Here is a 17,366-nt window from a genome sequence, read left to right on the forward strand (position 1 = left end):
AGAGAAAAAGAGGAGAGAAAGAGAGAGAACAAACAAACAAATGAACAATGGGGTTTTTAACGAGAAGAACATGATGAGGAGATCCAGAGCCACGTGTGTGGGGGTGTGTGGGGGATGAAGACAATGAGGAGGAAGAGGAAGAGTGTTCAGGATGGGAAACCATTAGAAATAAAGAGGCTGGGAGCATAAAGCACCTCGGGGAAGGACCTAGTTTTCTCCTCAGTGGGGGAGCAGCTGTCTCTCCTAGCAGGACACAGTACCGTGTGGCTGAAACAGTTCAGTCTATTACTGGGAGTCACACACGCTGAAACGTCAGTGAAGGTAATGCTGGACACGAGCAAATCCCATCTTACTGCTGCTGTTACAAACATGGGGTATTTTTACCTAGTCACCAGCTGGTGCTTTGCAGCCTTGCTAAGCTCTCTGACTATGCTGTGCATTAGGCCTTCTTTGCTTGCATTTCATTTCTTTCCGAGTATCTCCTTGCTCACCTTTCAGCGCTCCAAGGGAAACGACATTTGAACAATGAGCTACGGCTGACATGAGTATTGCCATCTGCATGTGTACTTTGTGGCTTGTACCTGCAAGCTCCTAAGCACCTTCAGATCCTTCTTACAACAAACACCTGGAAATGGCAACGCTGAATGCATTGTGGAAGCAGGCTGTTAACCATGTAACTATTTCTGGGACCTACCAAGGTCGGGAACGGCTTCCTCACTGTTCTGAGCTTGTTTTCTCTCTATAGTACTGCCTCCGTGACACTGACATTCACTCCAGCAGAGTTAGGAGCCAGAGAGAGATGCAGGGTGGTGTGCTAGAAGAACAGGTATCTCATTCCGCCAGCCACTAGGGCGGGTTGCAGTATTAGCATGGGTTGGGCACTGTGCACATGAATACCAACCATTTCTTGCCACTCAGACCTCCAGGCAGCACAGCTGTGTGCTGTTAGACTAGTCCTGTGCCAGAGGATGTGTGGGAGACCATACCTGAGGAAAGGCTCAGGGGTGCTACCGAGGGAAAGGGACCAGCTACTACGAGAAAGGTAGCCTTTTGGGGGCATTTTTAGTCCCTGTTGATTTTCTTGGATTGGGGGATTAATCTTGACCAGACGTAGGAGAGGTCACACTAAATTCTCTGAACATGGATACTGAAGGTATTTTTATCTAACACACAGAATGGAGGTGATGCCTGTTCGTGATCATTACAACCCCACGATGCTTTTCTCAAAATCTGGGACTGCTGGCTCCATCATTCTAACAAACTCAAACCATTTATATCCCACCTAAGTAATTCAGTTCTCTAGCTCCCAGAAGGAAATGGGCTCCTTATATCTGCCTTCCAATGCTGTGGTATGCTCTAAAGAGTGGAATCTTTCATCCCTGAGATGGCAACATTCAGTTGAGAGCAAAGGGGCTTCTGCATAGCAGAGATGGCCATTTATCCACAGCTGGTGGATGCTCGTGGCTTGGTAATACTGTATTTCCCTTCACTTTTATTACAAACATAAGCAAGCCAGTTACAACAGTAGGCAAGTACTTTCAGTGCACAGCAACTGGTCTGAAGAGCTAGTTGAGTGCTTTCTTATTCCCCAATGGAAAATGCTTGAGAGATATCAACTGCTCTTATACAGACGAAGAGAAAATATATAGTATTTCTGCCCTGCAAAACTGAATGTGGTACTCTTTTTTCCTGCCCCGTGCTAACCAGGTAGTTGCTGCTTTCCTCTGCATGGTAACAGGCATTGAAAAAATCAAATGGCTGGTGTATACAGTGAAGGATCTCAACTGTATTAATCTAATTCATTCCTTGTCTTCCTCCACCTGCTGCTTTTTGTCGAACTTACTGCTAGCCCTGGTTCTCCCTGTGCATTCAGATACACCAATGCCACAAGCAAATGGCTGTTAGTTTCTGGAAGGGCATCATTCACCTGACTGACTGAAGCCTTAAAGATGAGCCCAAACAAACAGCCAGGCAGAGCACATAGCTCAGCTTCTGGCTGAGAAGAGAAGGGCTATCACCTCTCGGTCATTTCGGGGTCAGACCTCTGTGAGCTTCACCTGCTTCCTTCCACATGCATGCAAATGCTTTGGAAAGGGGACATCTGTTCCACATCTACAACTTCTACTTCAGAGATTTCCCTAAGCCTCTCTAGAACTGCTTTAGGTTTGTGGGCACATGCTCTGCTCAGACTCATTTCCATCTACTCAGACTTATTTCTACTTCTTTTAGGTGGATACTCTTTTTCAGTGAAAAGAAAGCAAAAAAAGAAAGCAAACACTCAGCCTTGAATGTGCGAATGTGGGCAGATCTGGTTCTTATGTGGCTTTGGACCCCTCATCTTCATAAGCAAATGGAGTCAGCAGAGAGAATGAAAAAGAGCACTGAAAAAAATGCTGGAGCAGGAAAGACTGCTAGGTTGGGAGGAAAAGGGAGAGGAGTATCTCTAGTTATTCAGCTGAGCAGTTTATTCAACAAGCTTAGAGGGAAAGAAGAGGGCAGAGTAAGCAGGGCTCTGCAGCAATTGGGGAAGTTTTTGGTTTTCACGTAGACAGGAACAGCAGACAAAAGTACAACTTGCAAGAATGGAGCAGTAAGACATTGAAAAAATTCTATTTAAATATCTTATATTTGCTGAGCCCTGATAAAGGATTTTTAATCATCCTATTAAAATATGCAGCCCCTGTTTCATCCACCCTTTCTCCTCCCCATGCCCTACCAGCTTTCAAGTGCCTGGAGATTTATTGCAGCAAAAGTATTTAACAATCTGCTTTTCTTTGCCTGTATCACTACTGGATTCCTTACAATCAGCATTTTCAGGTAAAAAAAAAATTAATGGGAGTTAAGAAATCCTTAGGGATGTTTAGAGAGAGCTACTGAAAAATAAAATAGGCCATTTCACTAACCCTTTCCTTCCTTAGCCTTTTGTAGTATCTGGACTTGTAATTAAATACTAGGTAATAATGCTCTCCTATCCTGCAGTCAAGAAAGAACTGATCCTACACCAAGCAATACACATGTTGTCTGCAGGACAGGTTGTTAGCCCACTGCTGGGCTGGTATGGATAGTGGTCCTTGGATAGGCAGAGTCCTCACATTTTTCTCTGGAGATACGTAAACACTGGTCGGCTATGCTGGAAGCATGAAAACGGTGCGTGGTATTGCTTCTCCTAGTTCTCAGTTCCCTGTGGGTTTATACATCCAGTAAAACAAGACTTGAAAGTGGAGGTGGTGATTGCTTTTTCAGCAACTGTCCACTCCTAGCATTCAGTGCAAAATGTGTGATAGGCTCTTACACCTGGAAGTCCATCTGGGGACCTCAAAAAGGCTGCCTCTCTTAGTTCAAAAAATGAGATGTCCATTTCCTCTGGACAGGGATGAAGATTTGGCTCCCTGATTCTTCAAAACTTCCCTGGTGTGTCATGCATCCATAACTAAGGTCTTCTTTCCCCTTGAGAGCAAATATTCATCAACACAGAGCAAAGAAGGCATAAAGGGTAGCAAGGGTGAGAAACCATGAGAAGGATCAGAGGCAGGAGGGGAGGTTCAGAGCGTTAGGTTTATATCTGTTAGGAGGAGATGGATATGTGCATTTTTTAGTTGGACCAAGGAGCTGTATGCTGCAAGATGAGGAAGGGCAATGGGTTTGAAAACAAGCACTGAAGCTTATGAAAGGGTCATGTATTGAAGGGATGCTAAATATCCTTATGGAAAAGGCACTGGTTTGTAACACCTGTGGGCATCACTGTCACAGCAAAATATCACGAAAGACGTCAAAACTGTGAATGCATCTGAATACAACAGGCACTAAAAGGAAGAAACAGGGCTGGAGACAGAAAGAAATGTAAAAGGAAGCTGGGCAGGGGGCTTCTATCAGCCCTCACAGTCCTCAGTATTTCATCTGCTGTTCTCAGGAAGTCTGTCTGACATTGACCTAGCCTCAAAGTGCAAGTGGAGCACACGCGTAAGAGGAAAGAGAAAAGGAGGTGATTCACTCCAGGCACCGGAACTGACACCTGTAAAGGATGCACTTTGCAAAGACCCTGCCCTGACCTTGCAAAGACCCTCAGAGTCCTCCACAGAAAATAACAGGAGGTGGTGAACAAGCAGCTTCAGGACAAGCCTGGAGGCTTCAGACACAGATTAGAGTCTGCTGTTTTGTAACATTTTAAGATAGTCAGATAAGGACTTGGTCTTGTTTTCATTGAAGCAAACAGCAATGTTCCCATTGACTTAATGGAAGCAAACCCGGAGGTACTTCCTTCTCCTGTGAAGCCATCTCTCTCAAGTCTATGTATTTTTAATGCACTAATCCTTGTGGTGCTGAACACAAAGTTGCACAAAACAAATATGCCATCTGTGGGATTATCCTTTGCCATTCCTTTCTGTATAGCCTGAGAAATGTTGTGTTTCTGCATTTTTAGCTTAGTTTTTGGGATAAAGTGAAGGGGAAAAGATAGGTCTCAACTGGGAACAGAGACACACTTTGTCAGCCTAACATCCCGTATTCCTTTCCCTATTGCTTTCACTTCCTTTGTGGCTGTCTTCTGCCTGCCTCTGCCAGGGAAGTTTTCTTCCTGTACTCATGCCTTTCTCTTTAACTGCTTGTCTCTTTCATCCCTAGCTTGCTCTGTATTGCAACAGTAGCTGTATATTCAGTGAATCAAGTAACAAAAATCAACTCCTTTCACATAAAGCTTTGAAAATATCTCTTGATCGGTGACAGTCCATTCCCTTTCAAACTCATTTTGCTCCCTTGACAGCGTTCTAGCCCTCTTTGTTAAGACTAGGCATTTTTTAACTGTTTGCTTGGTTTCTGTTGGCAGAGTCCCTTCTGCCTTCAAATACAGAAGACTTAAAATATAAACCCCACTCCAAGAGTATATGCAGTGAAAAAGATGACAGAAAGAGGAAAGTCCTCTTCGTTTAGTCGTAATATCATGCGGGGGTCTTCCTCCAGACTTGAGAGCCCCTAGCCTAGGCATTGTACAAACACAAATCAGAGAGATGCCTCTACAAGCTCACCAACTGAAGAAGGCTACAGAAATACTTTTTTTCTCATGTAATGGCTGGATGTATAAGACTTCCCTACAGACTGGAGAAGGGTGACAGAAAGGCCATTGCAATGTCTTGCTGGAGGCCATCGTACAGAACTTCCTCCTAAGCTATGAGCCCATCCTAGGCCACCTGAAGTGAGCTAAAGGAACTGCAGAAATCCCAAGACTGGTACTTGTCTAAAAATATAGGAAGTCTGGAAAGCATTTCAAGAGACATGGATGCCATTTTTACTGGGTTTATAAATTGTCGCAACACATTGACCAGAACAAGTTTCCCATTTATTTTTTTCCCCAGATAATTACCCAAGGGGACAGTTGTTTTGACCTCCTTTCAATTTAGGACTAGAAAATGGAGACAAACAGTCCACAGAACAACTCCAGTTTCTTAGCAGAACACCTGAATTGCGGCTGAGAAAGGTGACTTCCAAAGGTAAAAACAGAGGTTATTTCCCAGAGTCCTTACAGTCTGCCAGTAAAAATGGCAGCTGCAAAGATTGCTACAGAAACAGACTTCTGGTAGGAACTACTCAGATTATCCCACACTGTTAGCACAGCTGGCTGTGCTACCAGCAGAAGATGGGAACTTTTAATCACTACACACCTGGGCAGAGCTGAACGACCAGCCTTACATTTAAATGCTCTATAACCCATCCTTGTTCTTACTCCCCCAAAACATCCTGTCTCCTCTGCAGGAGGGTGGCCCAGTGTTTGTGACTAGCCAGATGCATCCAGATGGCCACTCTGCATCTACCTTGAACGTTTGCTCTCTCTCATACACACACAGAGAAGCTGCGCTCCAGTTCAGCCTCTCCTGTCACAGACAGTATGAGACTGGTAACTCTTGGGTAATGAGTTAGAGAACGGTGAACAAAGGCAGCAAAGACTCAGATACATGAGGCGTATTTCCTTGCTGCTGCCATCTACAGAGCTAAGGCATGAGTAATTAATTAGAAAACAGATGTGTCCATTACTGATGAATAGCTCTGGCCAATCCGGCACCACCACATAACAATCAAAAAAGGAGACATGGTGATGGAAAGGAGGGAATCATACATTCATTTGGACAGCTGGTGGCCCTGAAAGAGCAGACAAGGGTTGTGGTGGTATGAAGAGATGCCAGATCCTGTTGTGGAATCATGCTGTCCTGGCAAATTGGCTGGTGAAGGACTCAGCCCATGAATTTTTGCATCTGCCTGTCCTTTTAGAAAGGTCTGCCTACACAAGCATGTGCTGAGAAGGGAAGCTGATGACCTACACTCATAAAGCCACAGAAGATGATAGTATTGCTGCTACCCATTCTCATAGAGATTTCTCCTCCTTCATTCCAGTTCTTTGTCTATAAAAAAAGTCAGGAGTGTACTGGCACTTAATAACATGATTTTGTCCTTTCCTTCCAGATAGATGTTCAAGTATGAGCTTATGGATTTTGAGTTCTCTGACCTGTTCCTAAGGAGAAAAATGACTTGTGTATGTGGGTGAAATGTTGCCTTCTCATTTCCTCTGAATCAATACCTTCAGAATATGATTTAAGGTTCTGAGGAGGCCATCTCAAATTTAGCTTAGTACAGCAAGCAAATGTTCACATGGGCCATCCTGAAGCACTGCCTGCCATAAATAAAGTACTGTGAACTTAATTAAGACAGAGATACCTGTGTTTTCTGCATTAGATATTATTACTGAGAAAAAGATCTTGTATTGGACAGTACAAATCTAGCCATAGGGGACAAAGTGGGATCTGACATGTCCCAAATAGTTAAATACATCTGGATTCATCTTCAGTGCCAAGTTGCCAGTTTTGTTGCTACCTTCCCCTACAGCGCAAAAACATGAGTTATGAATTGGAAAAGAAATGTCTCTCCAACACAATACTAGAACGAAGAGATATGACTGCAGTGTCAGGGGAGTCAGCCATCCACTTAGACAGCAAAGGACACTAGGAATGGTGCTGAAATGGGCAAGGAAAACCGAGAAACCTCGCTTCAACTCTTTGGAAAACCTAACCTATCTTACTTGTTGTGATCCACTCATTAGGAATGAATATGTGATCTTTCAGGTGAGTCTTCTTCAGTTTCTGTCTCATTTGGGTCACAATTTAGACAGAATAATCAGCCATGCTCAGAAAGAGCGGTAGCTGGCACATTTTCCAGAAATGCTAATAAAAAAACCCATTGTTCTGAGTAGCTCACAGTGTGACCGTGGTGAGAAGAGCCTTTCAGCTGGGTGGGGGCAGCGTATGTCTTTTTCTGCAGGTTTCAGCATTAGAGTTTCTGCCATCAGTTTATGAATGCAAATCTCCAGCCTCCTCTTTCATCAAATAGCTTCTTTGTAAGAAGCAGGATTACTCTAATTAATGCCAATATGGATCAGGATCACTTCCAAGAGCACCAAATCCAGATATCTGCTGCTGCTAGTAACACCAATGGCCTCTAAATTAGCACTTACAAAGTTACATGCGGCAACTGCAACCCAAATGTGATCTAACCAGTTTTAAACTGAAAAATGTCTCCTAATTTCTCAAGTATGCTACTGACGTGGACTTGCATCTGTATGGATCAAGCTGTGATTGCAAGGAGCTATGAAAAGAAGCCTTTACTGCAGTGCAGTTGCTCTGTGTGCACAGAGGATGATTGGCCATGGGGGACAAGGTCAGATGGCTCTGAATAGGAAGCTATGTCAAGTCCTACACACTGGAAGCAAGAGATTTGAGCGAGATACATTGGAAAGACATGAAAGGCAAATGGATTTGCTGTGCTTCTGCCTTGATTAGATAATTTTGGCGATAGCCACTGGTACACGCAAGAATCCATAAAGCTTTTTGTTTAATTCTGGTGCCAGGAGCCAAGGTTTTGAATCGTATGTGGCAACACAGAATGTTCAAGAAAAACATGAGGTCTTCTGGCCATCCTGTTGTCACAGGGTTATGGTCTAAGACTCTGCAGGAACATACGTTTGTGCAGTGCCTAACACGGTAACATGATTTGACTGGAGATGCACTAGTTACGTGTACTAACATTTTCCTCCTCTTATCATCACCCAGCTCCATGGAAGTGCCACTGATGTAACTGAAGACTTTCCTGGGAGTCGGGAGGGATGGAAAGCAACAAGCAAAGATTGTCTTACTTGGAAATAAAGTTCAGCCCCAGACAGCTACAGTGTAGAGACTGGAAAGTTTACAGGTTCCCTTGTGTTTATCAGAAAGTAAAGTCAAGAATCAGGCAGGCTTTTCAGAGCTTTCTGCCAGCAGCCAGCACCTTGGCAAAACATACCTACTAAGGACTCCAAAAAATTGGGGATGGCTGGTAACGGGAGCTAGCAAAGGCTACACATCAGCTTTACTACTGAGTCAACCATCCAAAGAAATTCTCTGCTCACAGTTTAAAGGACTTAAAGTCATTAAAGTTTGTAAAGACAGACTCTTTTCTGAACAAGGGCAACTGAAATGGCACAGTGGGCGTCTGACTGGTGTATATGAATGGCTCCAGATCCAATGTGTTCAATCTACAATGATAATTGCTTTCTTATTCCCAGCTTTGTGGTTGAAGCTGGAGGGCTTTACAGTTTGTGTATTACCTTGATTTATTTTAATGTAAAGACTCTACAGAACCTGTTAGAATCTCATTGTCAATTATACAACCTATTCTTCTGTGAGACAGCATAAATACCAGATTATATGGTGGCAAACAGTTCTCTCAATCCTGCCTCAGAAGAAACAGAAGCCATCTCATTCTTTTACAGCTGTGTTCATTTATAATGCTTAATGGCAGCACATGAAGTGGTAAAGCTTATTTGTCACTAAACTGATCTGGCTCTGAATACACACAAGGAATAGATCAGCTAAGTTGGAAGGTATCGCTCCTATAGGCAGTTTTCAGGTTACAGCTGCATTTTAAATGTAAAGTTTTTAATTTTTACAAGGTAAAGTTAATCTTATAAACAGATATGAAAGACTTCATGGAAACCAGCTTAGTCTTTCTGACAATAGAAAGGCTCATTCCCCTGCTGAAATGGGTGGAAACATAAAATAAAATAAAATATTCCACCTAAAATGCACCCTAATGTGCATTTCAACTTTATCATGAGTGAAATTATTTTCTTCTGTTGTGAAACATTAAGAGTCAGCAGCAGTTTTCTAGCGTGCACAGGTAGGGTTGATACAGCATCTGCTACGTCATCTGGATATTGGCAGATCCTGTGACAGACCTCTGCTGTTCAACGTTAACCTGTTTTTCAATGCCAATGAATAGATGCGAAATCACTTCTCAGACTGACGATCACTGCCATCAGAAGATGAGGTAATGTTTAAAGGACTAAATAAATTTGCCTTTCTGTTAATTACAAAATCCAATGGTTTAAGATATTCCTCATTCCCACCAGAGCTTTCACATGGCTGAGCCAGGCATAAAGCATTTGATCAGCTTTTCCTGCTCCAGCGTTAACTTTTAAAATGATCTCCTGTGGTCACTAGCAGAATATGGAACAATGATGAAGTAAAAGCTCCACACAGTATAGTTTTTCTTACACGATATCAATGTTGTGTCCTCAAAGTCATAGAGGACAGTTTGCCAATAATAGGATGATGATGATTATGATGATGATGATAATAATAGGCTATCATTCCCCTTTGCTACTGTGTCTAAATTGTGAGCGAGCTCTCCTGCACATGAAACAGCTCTTCACCGATATAGGAGGGTAGAATTCAGCATTGTGCAGTCACCACTGCTTATGTTGTGCGTGAGCACACCAACAGGATATGATTTAAAGGAAGCAGCTCCACTTAAGCCCTATAACCCATCCTTTCTCTTCCCTGTATGTGCTTTGTCTGTGCTGTAGCTGCCACAGAACAGCCTCCCCGCTGGCCTTCACCTTGTCCAATTTGTCCCTTGTTGGATTGGTGCTGACACTGTGACAACTGGAGGGCCTGCCTGGACTGGGAGTGAGCTGTAATGCTCTCTGTCTGGAGAACACAGACTCCTGGCTGGTTATCTGTATAGCTCAATTAACATGCAAGCAATCAGTAGAATCAGCATTTAAATATTTTCGTATGATGTGAATGCCAGATGCAGGCAAGAAACAAAGGCATGAGGGAGAAGAGGGATTTGTTGTCTGATGCTTTCAAGAAGAAGCTGGAGGTCTGCCTATGAGTCCTCATGAGGAGATCAGAAATGGTATAACCCACAAAACTCAATTAAGAAATGAAACAAGCTCCTTCCAGAGCAAATTAAAAACTCCTACCAGCAAAGTTGCAACTTAAGGGAAAGAGATCATCTGAAATACAGGAAACAGGCCAAATTCTGTCTTGAGTCACACATGCATAAACTTAGTATTATCTTCACCATGACAATTTTCCTTTGCTGTTACAGACTCAACAACTCCAGAACAACTTTCCTCAGTTTATGAAGAGATAACACAGGAGTCACAGGTCCAGCTGGAGAGCAGTAATAGCTCAGTAATCACTTTGTCAACAGCTCGTGTTCTCTTTCACAGAGATACCTGAATTCAGCCTAGGTACCAGAATAGAAATCTAAGGAGAACAGAGAACCTTTCTGCACAAGATACAAGTATTAAGACAAAAACCTCTCTTACGGTATTTGGGTATTTCCACTACTGTAACTGGAGTAGTCAGCAGAGGCACAGGTAATGAAAGAAAGAATACAGTGTGGGCACAGAGGGAAGGGAAGGCAAGGGACAAGTGAACCAAAATTCATGGAATCCCAAGCAAGCTGAGCTGCAAGCTTTGCAGGAAACTCTTCTTTTTTTTTTTTTCTTTTTCATTCCTAGCAAAATTCTAAATCTCCAGTAGGTTCACTACTCCTCCAGCTACAGACACAACATCCTTCCCCAAGATCAGACTGGAACCATGACAATTTACACTAGCTAAGTGTCTGACAGATAATATGCAGCGTGTCTTATGGAAGATTTAAGAGGATCTTACCCCAAGGGTATCTAGGGAAGAAGGGGGTGGATGCAAAAAGGGAATTAAATAACATAGCAATCCTGTCTCAAAAACTATCAGGAAACCAAGGGAGACAGCAGCGAGCAGGGCAGCATTCTGATTCACTGAAGAAAGGGGACTGAAGAATCATGAATCAAAAGCAGCAAGTCAACAAAAGAGGGGGAAAGAAAACAGGAAAGAAAAAGAAAATCGCTGACCTGGGTTACAGTGAGGGAGGGAATCTCAAGTGCAACACCACACACTTGTGCTATGAAGGAGAAAGCCGCAGTGGAGCCTGTGCATCTGTGCATGGATAGGGTGGAACAGGATAAAGGGTGTACGCTTGTGTCCACCAGGTAAGTGAAAGACACAGTGGGCTGTTACGGGTGGGTAGTATTGAAAAGAGCGTGGGAGAGCAGGGATAAGGAAGGGGAAGAGGTGGAAGGGATAGGACGGCGTGTTGTTATGTTGCTCAGCAGGGGCTGGGGAAAGAGAAAAGGCAGAAGGGAAGGAAGTTCTTACCACATTTGGAAAGTCTGCCAGTCATCAACTCCATACAGTTAGTGGTGTCTGGATCATAGAACGGAAAGAGGAGGGAGGGAGGGAAAAACATAAAAAAAGGTTTCCATACCTCTGTGCATAAAGTAGTAACTTAGCACGTTATTACCTGAAGCAGGAAACATACACACATTTTGGTCTTTACCAACCCAGGCCAAATTCTGCCACCCACTGTATGCCACTGCAAACCTGGCCCTGCGTCTGAGAGTGGACACTGCTTCAGTCCCACTGCTCCACTCACCTCTTTATCATAGCTATCGGTATTTATGAGATGTGGGAAATATTCTGCTACCACATCAGCACACTGAAAGCCTTGTGAATGCATTGTTTAACCTGGCCATCTTTGCACGTCAGCCTGCAACAGCCAAGAAATGCCCAGCCAGCTGATCTATGTATATCAAAAACCTGGAGAGGAGGAAATGCAGCAATGTGCTATTGGACATGGAATGACAAGGCTACTTACACAGCTCAGAAACATCTCTTAGACCCTAAAGGATAACGTCCAAGTCCTCAGCGTAACTCCACCTCTCATTCACATGTAGTCTCTTGCTCCTCTTGCTTTCAATGTCACTATTTGCTGGCAATAGAATTACTTCTGGATAGGGTGGCAGAATCTGGCCCTAAGACATTACTGTCCACCTTGTGTATAGCTCCCATTGCCACAGCCTCTGGGTACTTCTTACTCGGGTGCGATAAGCAGGAGGAGTTCTGTAGGTCAGCTTTAAAGCAGAAAGGACCAGTCCTGCTGGACACTCCATGTGGAACTTGCTGGCAAGTCAGATCTGCTGCTGTCAGCCAGGATTCCCTTGCATTTGGGATCTAAATCATTGTGTTTATGAGTGCTGGGCAATGTGGAGCACCCACTCACTGCTGAGCAAGCAGCTAACAGTTAAAGCACTCAGTTCAGTCTCAGATCTCCTCTTGCCTGGCCTCTCAGTGAATGCTTGGGTATTCAAGAAACAGGCTTCTTGGAAATATGCACGTGTATGCTGAAAATTCCCAACTTCCAGGAAGCTCTAACTACTCCCTGCCTCCTGAAAAGCCAGCAGGAGAGAGGGAAGGATAATTTCTTGGCATTCCTCCCCTAAATACTGAGAAAAGTAATTTCAAAAAGGGGAAAGGGGTGCTGGATATGCTTGCGTAAGCTGAACCCATGCTAGAAGAGCATGGATATGTATGTTTTCTGATGCAGCCAGGCCTGTGTTGCATAGACCGTCTGGGAAAGCATGGAGTAGAAAGGGCAGGTACTTGGTTCAGTGACACTGGTGAAAGCATCTAAGCAGCAATTATATGCTTCACATCCCCAAGGTTAGAGGCAGGTTGGCAGAGGGCAGTGGGAGATGATACCCATGGAAGTTCTCTCAGAAAGGCACAAGACTGAGAGAAAGAGAAGGGGAAAAAAGCAAGGAAGTAAAGCAGAAGAGAGAATTCATGAACTGGAACAAGGTATCAGAGATGTCAGAGAGGCCAGGAGTTTACCTGCCTAGGAAATTCTTTGGCTGCTCTGACTGAATGAAGGCAGATTAGGCTCCTATGATACATTTCTCCCTGAAGATGCCTAACAGGTTTAAGAAGTGCCTACAGCTGCTGATTGAGCCAACAACCAGAAGTCACAGTCAAGAGTTTGTATCTTTTTTTCTTCTTTCATAACTCGGAGAAGTTTGTTGTCTCATGCCTCTTAGCAGTTCCTGGGTTCCAGCCCCCTTCGAGTCAACTACATCTTCTTGTAATAAAATGTAACAGAGATCTATAGCGATAGAGCTCAGAGCATTCATCCAATCGTTACAAGAATTTATGCTTTGCAAAAACACGTAAGAGCAAAGAAAGTTTCAAATATGACTGAAAGATTTGTGTCTGACTCCCACCTCCAACACCTGAAATGTTCCCCTCAAGTGCATCCAGACTGACTGGCCAGACAGTAACTAGCAGTCTGGAAACAAGGGGGTATTTGGATAATGTCAGAGTAGGTAAATACTGTGGCTAGTTTACTAAAATTCTCCAGAAATTGGTACTTCTGTTTCCTTGTTAATTTTAACAAAATAATCACATCTCCTTAAGTTAATACTTCAGAATATTGTCTCTTTTCTAAGTCACTTGCAGTCAGCATAGCTCTTTTAAGTATTTCATTTAAAGCTAATTGTGTAACAGGTCTACATACATTAATTGTGTGATTAGAATGTAAACTGACAGCTCGACAACAGGAAAAAAAAGGGATTGTAACAGGCTTTTTGACAGCATAACATCTTGAACCCCATACCCCATTTTGTTCCTAAAAATACTAAATTGGCAGGTTATAGAATTGGTTTTGATGGACAGGGAAAAACACAAACCCTTTTTTGAAATATAAAACCATGGAAAAACATCACTAATAAAACCTCTTATTTATCTTTCTTGAAACTTTTATGCACAGCTGTAATTTGCACTCTCTGTATTGGCACGGCCAGTCCCAGGAACTGCACAGGAATTCATTTTTAATTTTTTATGTCTCCAAGACCCAGTCAGGTTGTTTCTCCCTCATTCCTGAGGCATAGCAAACATGAACACACCGGAAACAGTAGCTCATACTGTATGTCTTGAAAGACTAACAGAGTTAATATGCCTTCAGCTTCTCTGTTGTAATAATTACTTTAATACTTCTTACATTTCCATCATATTGTAACGTCTGCTTTAGTAAATACTCTGTATGATAAAATATTGCATCATTTTGGAGTAGAATTTTCATTCTAATTAGAAAGCCTTAGATTCTTGGCAGTCAGCTTCTGCTCATGGATAACGATCCATAAGCCATGACTGTGGATCCAGGTGTTATGTGAGGTGAATAAAGCCAGGACCCAAAGGCCTTTAGCTGTCTGAGAAGCGTTCATGGGTCATGTAACTGAATTTTTAATATGTGCTGTTTAATTTTTTAATTAAAGCATAGTGGCAGTGTCAGATCTCAACCCTTCTGATGATAAGGCAATTCCTTATTTCATAGACATTGCTAGCAGTCCCTCATGCTTTGGATTTGACCAAGACTCTTTCAAAAATGACACCCAGTTCAGTTCATTAACAGATGGCAAATGCTTTGGTTAAAATAAGAGCTTCCTTCAAAAGGCAAACAAGCTCTGAATCCATTAAAAATTGCCAGTCTTCTGCTGAATTTTCTTTCCTGATTTTCATTTTTCTTTAATTTCCATGTTTCTAGCCCACATAAATTTCACAATCAAGCTGCCTGGTTTAGGATGTTTCTCTGAGACTGAGACTTGTCCCAGCACAGGAAATCTCACCCAAACAGCTGCTCCTCTGAGATTTTCAAATCCAGGGCTAGATTCCAGGAAGCACTGAGCACCTCCTGCAGATGTAAACATTTCCATTAAGGGAGGTGATGTTGAGGGAGCCACCAGTTACTCTGGTCCAAGGCAGTTATCATGTAGAATGGAGTTCCCCAGTGTTTGGTGCTTATTTGAAATGCACTGTTCTCCTATCAAAACTCTGGAGAGCTTGGACTTTTTTCAGGACTACTCAGTGAATTTTAATGAAGTCCATTCAGTAATAACACTAAAACTGTTTAGCAAAAAGCAGTGCTCTGCCAATCCAGCCAGGCGTTACCTTTTGTAGGTGGGAGCGACGGCAGCAAGATGAAGTGACTGCCCCAGACACTACAAGAGGGGTAAGACATAAAGGATCACACAAGAACGCAGGCAACAAGATAAACCTGGGACCCGAATGAGCTCTGGATAAAACTGACTGGCGGTCCAATTCCAAACTGGCATTTCCATAGTTCTGTTTTGAGTCTGCAGCTGAAAGTTCACCTTGCAAAGTACTTCATTTGCTCCTTACTCCCTTTTCTGTCTTGATGACAAAATCCTTTGCACATTTGGAAACCATAAGTTTCTTACTATTTTTTGTACCAAATCAGCAAGCCTACAGCTCCTGCGAGCCACAAAGATGAACGCCCAAAGTTCACAGATCAATGCTCTAGCAAAGTTTTTTGAGTCACATGAACACGTTTTGTTTTTTAAGAAGTACACCAGCACTACAAGAGAGCTTGGGTGGACATACGGAGGATACACACAATGAGCAAGAACTTGCACTGCCCTATTTTGAAGCTGGATATGTTCTCTAAACACTTGTTTATCCTGATGAAAAGCATTTCCAGCAGTAACACTGAGATGCTTTGAACTTTGAGATGCCAGTGGTTAAAATCTGACATGAAGCCAATAAATGTAATAAAGAAACAGAAAAGGAAATTATGAAGGCTATTTCAGTACTGCTGATTGCCCAAAACATGGGAAAATGGGAAAAAAATAAGAATATGTAGTACCTCACATTTAAAACCAAAGCCCAGAGGGGCAAGAAAACATTAGGGAAACAGAGATTGACACCCTGTGAATGATCACAGATGGCTTTTGCATGTTCTTATTCATGAACTGTTTCTATTAACTCCTTTGTGCAAAGGCATTGGAGGGTAACAGATTATGATTTAATGGAAGAGTATTGGATTGAAACAAAGACACACATCTGAGATATTTTCTTCCACGGAGAGAGATCCTTTTATCTCACCAAAGGGCAGTCCTGGCCAGGGACTACTTATGTAGAGATTCCGAGTATAAGGCTCCTGGATGGAGCCGTACATGGATGAGAGACAAGGCCAGCTGCTCTCAGAGACAGCAGTACTCACTCTTGATTCAAAAGGGTCTGTCCTTGCATGGCCTTGCTGGGCTTAATGGATTTTGTGATACCAGTAACAAGAACACATGGACAGCTACTCCGGGACAGATCAAAGGCCAAAACCATCGGACGCTGTCTCCATCAGCAGCCACACACAGATTTGCAGAAGAGTAAGGGCAGGCTAAGCATACAGAACAGTTCCTCCTAGCACTACCACTTTCAGGTCAGAGATTTCCTGAGCCTGCTGCAGTTGCTCTGTTTAGCAATCCTCGTGAAGATTTCTCTTCCAGGGAGTTGTCCAGCCTCCCTATGAGTAAAAGTACTCATCTTCAGGGGAAGATGAGCATCTGCAAGCTCCTTGCATTCAGAACCTGCTTCAGAGAGGAGTTCCATAGGTCTTACATTGCATGGAAACACACCTTCCAGTACTTTTTTGGTACATGGCTTCCACTACTTTCATATGATGGCCCTTACTTCTTTCACTAGGAAGAAAAAAATGAACCATCTATCCCTAGCTGCTTGTTCTATGCCAGTCATGAGTCTGTAGACCTGGTATTGTCTCAGCAGCTATACCACAGAAGATTTAATGTCCTGAAACATTAAGGTAGAAGGCTGATGCGTCGCACTAAGTTTGGCAAACTGGACAGTGGATTTTAGAAGTATTACATTAGCTTTTGAGATAGATTTAATTTATTTACACACTTATTCAGGTAAGGGGGGAAAGCAATTTTCCTGGTTCAGAGTATGTCAGAAGAATTAAGCACAACCAGTCTTAGGAAGGAAAAATGGAAGTGAATGGAGGAATATTCAGGGGAAGGGAGAGTATAAGGTGGTCAAGTGTGACACAGAAACACATCTGTCTAAATCAGGTACATGTCAGGCTCACATACACACACACTCACACACACATGCATGGGCAACACGACATCTACAAACACTGTTGTGAGCTAGAGGAAATGAGAAAGAGGAAAGTGTGTTCTGAAACCCAGGCAAGCCGGCATAGTGGGCTGGCATGCTGCATAACAGATCAAAGCGGGGCAGGAGAGAGAATGACTATCAGTGCTGTATGCTTATTAGGTCTTGCTGTTCTGCTTTATACTGCATTCACTGAATTTTCCCCTTCTGGTCTCACTTTAAATGCATGCACCTTTCACAGATGGTTTTCACCATCCC

The 17,366-nt window shown here is 43.0% G+C and overlaps 1 protein-coding gene across 1 annotated transcript in view; it reads right to left on the minus strand.

The window, feature by feature from the left end:
• Positions 1-17,366, minus strand: part of LOC104541476 (serine/threonine-protein kinase BRSK2) — a gene marked incomplete at its 5' end in the record, with an annotated part of 58,538 nt that overhangs the window by 650 nt on the left and 40,522 nt on the right. The window lies entirely within an intron of this gene.

This window comes from Mesitornis unicolor, unplaced genomic scaffold (assembly GCF_000695765.1).
Source record: "Mesitornis unicolor isolate BGI_N332 unplaced genomic scaffold, ASM69576v1 scaffold18285, whole genome shotgun sequence".
In the NCBI taxonomy this organism is placed as follows: domain Eukaryota; kingdom Metazoa; phylum Chordata; class Aves; order Mesitornithiformes; family Mesitornithidae; genus Mesitornis; species Mesitornis unicolor.